This window comes from Helianthus annuus, chromosome 15 (assembly GCF_002127325.2).
Source record: "Helianthus annuus cultivar XRQ/B chromosome 15, HanXRQr2.0-SUNRISE, whole genome shotgun sequence".
NCBI lineage: Eukaryota > Viridiplantae > Streptophyta > Magnoliopsida > Asterales > Asteraceae > Helianthus > Helianthus annuus.
The window spans coordinates 81,828,169-81,840,236 of NC_035447.2; the positions used below are offsets into that span (position 1 = coordinate 81,828,169).

At 38.0% G+C, this 12,068-nt stretch overlaps 1 long non-coding RNA gene across 1 annotated transcript; it reads left to right on the plus strand.

Annotated features, from left to right (window-relative positions):
- Positions 1–1,218: 1,218 nt before the first annotated feature.
- Positions 1,219–3,321, plus strand: LOC110911920. The gene is made up of 3 exons (XR_004881160.1): positions 1,219–1,448; positions 2,202–3,137; positions 3,182–3,321. It is a non-coding gene; the product is annotated as an uncharacterized LOC110911920 (long non-coding RNA).
- The last annotated feature ends 8,747 nt before the right edge of the window (positions 3,322–12,068 follow it).

Genomic DNA, 12,068 nt, shown 5'->3' on the forward strand with positions numbered 1-12,068 from the left:
CAAACGGCACTATTGAGTTTTGCCGTAAAATATTGATTTTAGAGGTAAAATTTGGGTTATATAAGATCACCATAATAAACTCACCTTAATTGCAGCCGAGGTGGGGTATTATAGGGTAAGAAATGTGGTGATGGAATACTAGAAGAAATCGAAAGCGTTTTTAGGCTTGAAAATGCTTAAATACCCTTAACGGGTCAAAATAAACATCCGAGTGAAAATGGGTTTAATTTGAGTAATTAAACCGGCGATTAAAATCTAATATGATAGGCAACATTAAGTCGAAGAAGCATATGTGATATAAGGGCCAAATAAACATGTTTGATGGTGAAATCACAAACGGGTCAAAATTGGCAAAAAGGGGAAATAAGCCGAAGACTTAGAAGTCTTAAAATTTGTTAAGTCGAATGTCGGATTTTAACCTCATAAGATGGAGGATTAAATTACGGACGCGTAGGAAAAGGAATCGGGTAAAACGGATCAATAACGAGGGAGTTATGGCCGTTTCCGTAAAAAAACAGGCATAGCTGAATTTAGCTGCAAACCTGCTGATGCAGGGGCCACCGTAATTTACGGTGTCCACCGTAATTTACGGTGGAGTTGAAAAATGTTACGGTGGATCCCTCCTGGTTTACGGTGGGGGCCTGTACTACCAGTGGCCACCGTAAATTACGGTGCCACCGTAATTTACGGTGGAGGTCAGGTTGAAAACTTTGTTTTGTTATCAATTGTTTCTCAAACTCGTTTTAGACGCGTTTTAAGTCCCGTATGACTAAAGCATTTCATGTTTATGAAATGTAGGTACATTTTGGATGCCGGAAGACGATCAAGCATCATCGAAGAACCGAACACTATAAAGATTCATGCTTCCGCACATTGTAATCGATATTTTAAACGACGAATTTTGTCACAGTAGGCGGTGTACTTGGAAATTGTGAAAGTTATAATTAACTCGTATTTTCTAAGGATACTTAACGTTAACTACATGTTTATTTTCGTTAAAAATACGAATATCTTTAAAATAATAACTAGAGTGTTACATGTAACACCCCAAATTTCGTATGACGTAATATAATGTTTTAATCGCAGTATTTGACGAAAAGAAATGGTAAACATAGATTTTTACCATTAGTAAAGTCTTATAAATTTTAGTAAATCTAAAATTCTTAGGTATGCATGAAGGTTTGCTAGGTTAGTATGTAAAAAAGGGGGAAGATGACATGTTATGAATAAATGAGGGGTTGAAAATGAAAAATGTGTTATTAAAACACATAACAAAAAAATGCCCAGGGAATGGAAGTGGGTGTGTGTGCGATCGTGAGGAGAGACCAGGGGAAACCTTCCCCTCAAAACCCTAACACCTCTCAAATCATCAAATTAAGAAGAAAATTGAAGGTCAATCGAATGCATGTGATCAATTCCTTAGTCATCTAAGGGTTTCCCATCATGGGGTAAGTCGAATTATGTGATTTGATGCTAGTTAATGATAAGGGTTTTGATTAATCTTTGAAATAGTATGAAATTGAACTTGTTTATGAGTTAGAATCATCATGTAGAACATGGATTATGCATGGTTTAGGTTAAATTGATGTTTAATGATGAAACCCGTTTGTTATGGTGAAGATGATTAATAGAATCACCTCCTATGTTCAAGTCTTGTTGAATGATTGATGTATTAAGTGGGTATGATGAATTATTGTTAGATGAATTAGGAGGAATATGATGATGCTATGTTTAATGTTCATTTGGAATGATATATGATGATTAGTAGTAGGATTTGATGGGTTATGTATGAGTTTAGAAGATTTATGTATGAATTAGTTGTACGTTATGCTTAAAAGGTGGTACACGCACATCAAGTGTATGATAAAATGTATATAGTGTTGTCCGTATAGTCGATTATGATGTTACTAGTATATGATGATAAATCGATAGTTAAATATGGTTAATAGTTGACTTTGAAAGTCAACTAAGTATAAGAATCATGATTTGACTCGTTATCGTAAAGGTAGGATTATAAGAAGTCGTATGGTACATGTTATAGCAATCCGTGTTAAATGTAATGACATGATGAGTTACATGAGTTTAAACGTATACGGATATGATTATATGAGTTATGCTTTTTAGAAAATGATTAATGAAAGTTGAGTGTGAAATATGTGATTGATATGATTGTTATCATGTACGAATGCTTATGCTAATAGGAGCGTGATCTTGATGAAAAGATAGTATAGGAATCATGTCAAGACGGACTCAAGCATAAAAGGATAACGGGTCAAGAAAAGGGCGAGGAATCGGATACGAGCACGGACGCATAAGGTAAGTGATTTCCGTAATCACTTCTTAATTCAAGTAAGTAATTAAGTGTTGTGATTAATTAAACATGATGTTTGAGGTCAAATATGTGTTAAAGTCTTTCGTCGTAAACGATGGATTAAAGTTGACCAAAATGCCCTTGATGGGTATTTTGGGGTAAACGATCTTAAAAATAGTTTAGAAACAAGTTATTCGATTAGTGTAATGTTTTGGACAAGTATGGATGTGGGGATGATGGTTTGGTTAGTCATAGACCAATTAATACGCGAATACCCTTAACGGGTCAAAATAAGTATATGAACGATAATGTGTTAAGAGGATGTAAGACATCCAAGAATTTGGTAATTTATGAGAGACGTCACTGATATTATTAGGTTTATAAGAGGTTATGGTAAAACAAACAGATTATGTTGATTAATGCACGAACGGGTCAAATAATTAGAAGATAATAATAAGCCGAATGCAGGTAAGTTAAGAATTTCCTTAATCCATATGTGGGATTTTAAGTTCATATGATAGAATGTGAATTTACAAGCATGTAGGAAGAAAAGTGAGGTTAAACGGACAATCAGGTTAAAAGTTATGCGAGTTTTAGTGGGCGTGTTATATCTGCACCCGGAGCATGGAACGTCGGGTTTGGGAGTATGGAACGCCGGGCAGAAACCTAAACGCCCATACTTCACTGTCAAACGTTGGTTCCATGTTAAAGTGAACGTCGGGGTGTTCCAAACAAGCCTAGATCACTATAAAGCTGAGTCTAAGACCCATGTAAATAATGTATGATTATGTAAGAGGTACGCGTGATCTAGTACGTGTTCGTTAAGGTATGTACGTATGTAGATGTGTATGTATGTATGTATGTATAAAGGTATGTACGAGTGTATGCATGTATGTAAAGATGTAGGAAAGGTATGTACGTATGTAGATGTGTATGTACGTATGTATAAAGGTATGTACAAGTGTATGCATGTATGTAAAGATGTAGGAAAGGTATGTACGTATGTAGATGTATATGTACATATGTATAAAGATATGTATGAGTGTATGCATGTATGTAAGGATGTAGGAAAGGTATATATGTATGTATGTATGTATGTAATTGTGTAAATGCCCCGTACTGCGCTTTGATGACTTAAAAGTGCAGAAATTGGTATAAACGGGTCAAAACAGCAAAGTAGGAAAGATATGCAGAAGCTACCGTAAATTACGGTACCATCGTAATTTACGGTGGAGGGTAAATCTTTACGGTGGTTCTTTACTGATTTACGGTAGAACCATAAACGTTCAGCGCCCACCGTAAATTACGGTGACCACCGTAATTTACGGTGGAGCCCAGCCAAAATTGTCAAGTTATGTATAATTTCATATTTTGAATCCGTTTTAAGCGTATACTTAATTATGTGAAAATTGAAGGATTCTAACATTATTATCTTGTTAGATTTGTATGTATATATGTAGATGTGAATGTATGTTTGTATGTAAGTACGTATGTAAGCATGATTTAGACCCGTTGAGTGTTAACGTTTTTAATGGTGTACCTTGAGAATGAAAAGTAATGCAGGTACATTACTGAAGCCTCACCAGGAAATGGATACGCAGATGAAATGCTTAAAGTTTGAAAAATGACGAATAGCGAAGTGTACGTGAATGAATCTTGTTTATATAATGTGTGCTAATGTATGAATGAATGTGGTGAGTGCAGGTTGTACGAATCACGGATTAACCTCACAAGGAGTAGCGATCGAAGACCGAGTCACAAGATAGATTGTACGGGAATGTTTACATATGTAATTTAGTAATGATAAGTTATGTTTTTATATTTTAAAGTGGACTTTCAAGTAAGACACAACGTTTATAATGAATGAAATTTTAGGGTACGTATTTCCGCTGCGACTTATGGTCAAATGTGATTTAGGGTCTTACAAGTTGGTATCAGAGCCCTGGTTTGAGCGAATCAAGTACGAGAAGATAAATACTTGAACTCAAACCTGTGTGCTCTTGTGATAAGGAACCCGTACAATCCACGACTCGATCAAGATCTAAAGGTAGAAATGGAATGAAAGCATGTATGAATACATTCATATAAAGAAACTAACGGTTTTGTATGTGCAAGGTAAGCATAAGTGTCTGAAGAGGATGGTCCGTGGATGCAGGATAGGATGAATAATAAGGCTGGCAAAGGTGTAAATAAGCTAATGAACCCCAAGTACACACTATTAATATGTATGGGTATCAATGTTGAAAGAAAAAGGAAGAAATCTCCTTGGGAAGGTAATTATTAAACGAAAGGTAATGATGTGGTCTTGGGGAAATTTTAGAAATGTGCACGAAACTGAAACCCATTTCTCGGACATAAGGCGATGATTACACGAAGGCACGAAACTAGTATGCAGATTGTGCACCTGGCCAGTACGCAAGAAGCATATGACGTTCGTGAGACCGTGGTAATTATCGCAGGTGTGTCCGGTAGAACTGAGTAACAGGTGGGCGTGCGGTGAAATGGGTAGTAAGATTCTCGGGAAATTGAGAGTACTACGTAAGAGTGAAAAGTATGAGTGATAAGAATGAAGAATGTCGAATCCGTAAGACAGTACGGATCAGCAATGTATGAATGAAATGTTTGAATCCGCGAGACGGATTTAAAGAATGAAAGATGCGAATGCAATGTTTGAATCCGCAAGACGGATTCAAAACATAGAAGGTACGAAAGGTATGAATAATGTATTCGAATCCGCGAAATAGATTTAAGGTATAAAAGACGAAACTAGTCTACATAAGAAGTGTCGATAGTCTGACCGTGATTGTGTCAAATGAGTCATATGGGTAAATGTAAAGTAAGGAAACAAAAGAATGATCGTAATGAGCATGCAGACCTAAGTTATAAAACGAAAGAAGGAAGTTTTGAACAAGTTATGTGTTAAATGTGCTAGAAATCGACTCTTAGAAGTCAGAATGAATGACGGGCTATGACCCAGACAATGGTTTAAGTATGAACAAAAAGGGTAAGTTTGTTAAGAATACTAAAACGATGTAATGAATGTCTTTGTAAGTAAGCATGAATGGAAGGAAGCACGAATGTGTACTTCAATGCATCTATGATAAGTGAGAAAATTCAGTTTAACCTTAAAAGGTCAAACTGCAAAGGTTGACGAAATAAGTAACTAAAATGAAAGAATTGCTTGTAAGAAATGGAATGTAAGATATGTTATAGCATGTGCGCAGGAAATATGTAACAGAATTATAGGTGACTAATCACCTAGTAGACTCAGTATTTGAATGAGATATGCTAACCGCCAATTTTGTAGGTGGTGATGTTAGAATTCGCAGTGTGATGAAACCAATTGAATTAGTGGAAGGATGTGCACGAGCGGAAGCACACTACGCGGATGAAGGAAATCTGGCCGGGTATGGCTAGTACTCGTGAAAAGACGTATAGATCTGGTTTACGGACCATTGAAATTATGCAACGAAATCGAGGTTAGTAAAATGTGTAATTCATGTTGGACAGGTATGAACTGGTAGGTTGAGAAAGACCTACGAAATGACTGATAGGATATGTATGGTATGGAATGTTTAATTTTTTTTAACCATTGGCATAAGAAGAAAGTATGTTACTAAAAAGTAAATTTCAAAAGTTTGAGAAATTTTGAGTATTTATTGAACTTTCGTATAATAAATTTGCACGACATGTTTGCTTAGGTAGATTAAGTAATGCAGGAAGTGAAAGTAATAGTAATATGAAATGCATGAAACGATTGAAGGCAACATAAAGGTATGCAAAGTACAAGTAACTATGGAAAACGTAGAATGATGTTAACATGAGAACTAGGCACGTAGTTTGACTATGAAATAGTAGTTTTGTTGTGATAACAAAACAATAGTAAATATTATATAGTGCATGTAGAGAATGTAATTTTAAGAAATAAGATGAAGGTATTAGATCCGTTACGAACGGATCATATGAATGTATGTATGACTACAAGTTGAAGTAGTATGTATATTGACCCGTTATTAATAAGCCAAGGAATTGAGAATGTGTGTAAAGATAAAGTATGTAAGGTATGGACTTGTTAGAAAGAAGTCAATTGTATGAATATTCATGAAGCGGGAATGGGTAGTTACTTAGTCTTACGATGTATCCATCAAAGTTAAACATAGAGGTGTCTGTATGAATTACGAAGTAAGAGCGTAACCTCGATAAGAATAATATGAATATTGGAAATGAATAAAAAGGAATGTTATTAATAGGATGTTGAAATTGTTTTAAGTAAACAAAAAGGTATATTATACGTGATATATAGTATTGGTATGATGAATAAACCGCTGGCTAAGAAGCGCGATGGAAACTAGCAATATTTAGTGAAAGTGACACTAATAAGAACTCTGGTGCGAGTTCTTGAAGCTAGAAGGTCGTCATTAGATGGGCTCGTGGCCTTGTCGATGGGCCGGAAAAGAAAAGATAATTAATGTTAGATGAAAGTGAGAAAGGTTTCGGGGACGAAACCTTCTTTAAGGGGGGTAGACTTGTAACACCCCAAATTTCGTATGACATAACATAATGTTTTAATCGCAGTATTTGACGAAAAGAAATGGTAAACATAGATTTTTACCATTAGTAAAGTCTTATAAATTTTAGTAAATCTAAAATTCTTAGGTATGCATGAAGGTTTACTAGGTTAGTATGTAAAAAAGGGGGAAGATGACATGTTATGAATAAATGAGGGGTTGAAAATTAAAAATGTGTTATTAAAACACATAACAAAAAAATGCCCGGGGAATGGAAGTGGGTGTGTGTGCGATCGTGAGGAGAGACCAGGGGAAACCTTCCCCTCAAAACCCTAACACCTCTCAAATCATCAAATTAAAAAGAAAATTGAAGGTCAATCGAATGCATGTGATCAATTCCTTAGTCATCTAAGGGTTTCCCATCATGGGGTAAGTCGAATTATGTGATTTGATGCTAGTTAATGATAAGGGTTTTGATTAATCTTTGAAATAGTATGAAATTGAACTTGTTTATGAGTTAGAATCATCATGTAGAACATGGATTATGCATGGTTTAGGTTAAATTGATGTTTAATGATGAAACCCGTTTGTTATGGTGAAGATGATGAATAGAATCACCTCCTATGTTCAAGTCTTGTTGAATGATTGATGTATTAAGTGGGTATGATGAATTATTGTTAGATGAATTAGGAGGAATATGATGATGCTATGTTTAATGTTCATTTTGTGACAACTCGAGTTTCTGACTTTCATTTTCGCATTAAATGCGCGTTGACTTTGACTGTTTAGTTGTTTGGATTGTGGACTTGAAATTGTACGCGTTGTGTTTTAATGAAACGTATTGTCATTTTGCCTATATGTGATTACTTGCTGTGGTAGAAAATAATATTAGAATTATTATTAAAACACTTAGTCTAGATCACGAAACATGACATACAGTTCGAAGGATTCGAAGGACCACGAAAGATAACCTTCGATTCGAAGGATCAACTTTCGGTTCGAAGGACCACGAAACATATCCTTCGACCAAGGATTCTATCCTTCGACATCTTTCGGCCCAGTCTTTCTAATGGGCTTGGCCCATTCCTGTGAAACGATTTATAAACGTGAATGCATGTAAACCGGCAGTTACTTCTAAAAACCCTAGTTCCATTGTGTGTGTGTGACGGCATATAGCAGACCTACTCTCTGTTCGAAGGATTTCATTCCGTAATCCAGATTTCCGGTTAGTGTGTGATGTTGTTTATGATGCTTTGATTTCATGATTAATAAATTGTCTTACAATATATTGTTAGTATGTTAATCGGATCTGTTTTGATGATGTTCAATGATAATGTTTTGTGGATCGGCTATGATAACCGGATATGTATGTTAGTATTGCAATATGTTGTTTGTATGTTAACCGGATATGTATGTTAATCGGATATATGTTAATCGAATTGTTCATATTGTAATCGGTTGGTATGTATGGAAAATATTTATGTTAATCGGATTGTTACGCCATGGGTTCGAGTATTGATCTTGATTAGTTATGAACTTGTCGTGTTTTAAAGTTAACCTGATTGAATGTAAATAGGTTGTGTTCATGTATGGTTCGATTAGGGTTCTTGTGAAACAATTGAAATCTGCCTGTTTGATCGATGACGTACTGAAACTGTTAGGAATTGATAGTTGACCGAAAGATATTGTGTTGACCGAAAGATATTGTGTTGACCGAAAGATATTGTGTTGACCGAAAGATATTGTGTTGACCGAAAGATAGTTGTGTTGACCGAACCATAGTAGTGTTGACCGAAGGATAGCTTTGACCGAAAGATAGTGTGTTGACCGAAACATAATCTGTGTGTCGAAGGATAACTATGTCGAAACATAGCTGATGTGTCGAAAGATAACCATGAATCGTAAGATGATAACTGTGTATCGAAAGACGTGTCGAAACATAATTGTGATAGTTGTGATAATTGTTAGACCGAAGGATGAGCAATGTATCGAAGGATGGGTAATGTGAATCGAAGGATAGTTGATGATTAAGTGTGAAATAATACGTGTTGTGCCGATATGCAAACTGACTGTTATGTGAACATTAAATTGCATGCGTATCATTGTGAACATGAACTGATTTGTTATACGTGCATACAATAGGACTTGATTAATTACTTGTGAGTGCATAACCTAGCATACCGAGCAAACCAAGGTGAGTTCACACTCCTACTAAGGCATGGGATTCCCGGGTTGTGGGAATGGGTTAAAGGTTTCAATTGACTAATAACGTACAAAAGCTTTTCCTAGACTATCACCTATCATAGTCCTCGGATGTCAGGACGGTTCCGTAGGTTGGGATAACACCTACGTGGTTCCGTAGGTTGGATAACACCTACGTGGTCATATGCCATTACTATCCTCGATACAAAGGATACGCACGTAAAACCTACGTGTACGCATTACATACTTCTTCCGTAGGTTGGGATAACACCTACGTGGTCATATTTTCAATTACCTCATACGAGCTACTGTTCTCGGACGAAGAACAGGGATAATACGAATAGTCTAGTGGTCACATAACATGGGAAGCCCCCACTTGAATAACTTACTATTGGCCCTGTAGAGCCACCCGTTACTTACTATTACGCATTTACTTACTGTGAACTCGCTCAACTAGTTTGTTGATCATTCTGTTACATGCCTTGCAGATCGTTAGGTACTTGGAGCTTGCACTGGAGAAGCGGGTCGTTGTGGACAGGGATAGTGTTTTCTACGTTGAACTATTATGACTTTTAAAACTATTATCCATTGCTGGTTTATTTACTATGCTTCCGCTACACTTTGAAACTATGGTTATGTTTTTGAACACCTATCGTATTGAATGGATAGTTTACATTTATTTTACTTAATATTATTTACATGTTCAATATGATTGGTGGCTTGATCCTGGTCAGTCACGCTCCCAAGCGGTGATACTCCGCGTGTGGATTTTGGGGGTGTGACAGATTGGTATCAGAGCCTTTGGTTATAGAGAACTTGGTTTTAATATGGAGAAACGTTTTATTAAAACCGGACTATAACCAGAACAGTGCTCTCAACGATCCACAACGACGCTTCGCTCCACGTGCAAGACTCAACTTCCTAGGTAATAAGGTTTATGTTTATTGCCTACATGCTAGAATTTGCATAGAACTTTGCTCGTAGTATGCTTACATTACCTTGCCCACAACTTGTTATTGCATGAGAATACTTATGTGCTTACACTCTTCTGTCATCGCAATATTCGCGAACCTTTCTCACTTATGTTGCCTTTGATGTGAAGATCAATGGCCGCACGAATTAACATGACTCAAGCCCAGCTAGAGGCTCTCATTGCTGCGGCAGTTGCAGCCGCCCAAGCAGGTCAACCCGCTCAGCAACAACCTGGGTGCACCTTCAAGAATTTCATGGATTGTCGTCCTTGCTCGTTCAGTGGCACGGAGGGAGCAGTTGGACTCCTCCACTGGTTTGAAAAGCTCGAGTCGGTTTTCGAAATGTGTGAATGCCCTGAGGCTCGCAGGGTGAAGTTCGCCACTGGCACACTTGAAGGGATTGCGCTCACTTGGTGGAACGCACAAGTGCAGATCTTAGGGTTGGCAGCTGCTAACGCCACACCCTGGAATGAATTCAAAGAACTGATCAAGAGGGAATACTGCACTAGAGAAGACATTCACAAGTTGGAGGACGAGTTGTATAACTTGAAAATGGTTGGTTCGGAAATCGAAGCTTACACCAAGAGATCAAATGAGTTGGCTGTGTTATGTCCAACTATGGTGGACCCTCCATACAAGCGTATTGAGTTGTATCTCAAAGGTTTGGCACCAGAAATACAGAGCCACGTTACCTCGGCTAACCTCAACAACATCCAGGAAATCCAGCGTCTCGCTCATCGCATCACCGATCAGGCAGTGGAACAGAATAAACTGCCTAAGCGCGTCAGTGCTACTGCTACCGCTACTGCTTCTACTACCCTTGCTACTCCCAGTGAAAGTAAGAGAAAATGGGATGGGGATTCTAGCAAGGGGTCAGCTTCAGTACAGTCACAAGCTCAGCAACGAAAGACAGACAGTTACCAGAGTCCCAGTCAGCACTCCTCAGGCAGCCACAGACAGGGAGGGTATCGAGGAAACCTTCCAAAGTGTAACACCTGCAACAAACATCACAGTGGCCAGTGTAATAAGGTTCGTTGTCAAAGATGCCTCAAGATGGGTCACGAGGCCAAAGATTGTAGAAGCGCTCGACCTGCGAACCAGAACCAGCAGCAGCTACCAGCACAGCAGAATCAGCAACAGGGCAACAAGGGGTGCTATAATTGTGGTGCTGAAGGTCACATCAAGAGACACTGCCCTCAGCTAAACAGGAACCAGAACAACAACAATCATAACAACAATCAGGGTAATGGTAACAACAACAACGGGGGAAACAACAACAACAACGGCAATGAAGCTCGTGGTCGTGCTTTTGTGTTGGGTCGAGGAGATGCAGTGAATGATCCCAATGTGGTTATGGGTAAGTTTCTTCTCGACGATATTTATGTTACTGTCTTATTTGATTCGGGTGCTGATACAAGTTATATGTCATTGAAAATGAGTAAATTATTAAAACGTACACCAACACCCCTAGACACCAAACACGTCGTAGAACTAGCAGATGGTAAAAATGTAGAGGCCGCTCATGTAGTCAAGGGTTGTAGTATTGTTCTAGCGGGTCAGACTTTCTCGATTGATCTCATACCCATAGTTTTGGGTAGTTTCGACGTCGTCATCGGTATGGATTGGTTATCCCAACATCACGCGGAGATCTTATGCAAAGAAAAAGTTATTCGTATTCCTCGCTCCAGTCAAGAACCTCTCGAAGTACAAGGTGACAAGAGTGGTGCTGTGGTTGGCATTATCTCTTTCTTAAAGGCGCAGAAATGTTTACGAAAAGGACATACTGCCATTCTGGCACTTGTCACTGACGCATCAGCAAAGGAAAAGAAGCTGGAGGATATACCAGTTGTGCGTGATTTTCCGCAAGTGTTTCCTGAAGATTTACCTGGTTTACCTCCTCATCGTCAAGTCGAGTTTCAGATTGAGTTAGCTCCTGGAGCAGCACCAATAGCCCGCGCACCGTATCGTTTAGCTCCAACCGAACTGGAAGAACTGTCGAAGCAGCTACAAGAGCTCTTGGAAAAGGGCTTTATTCGTCCAAGCTCTTCGCCTTGGGGAGCTCCAGTGTTATTTGTG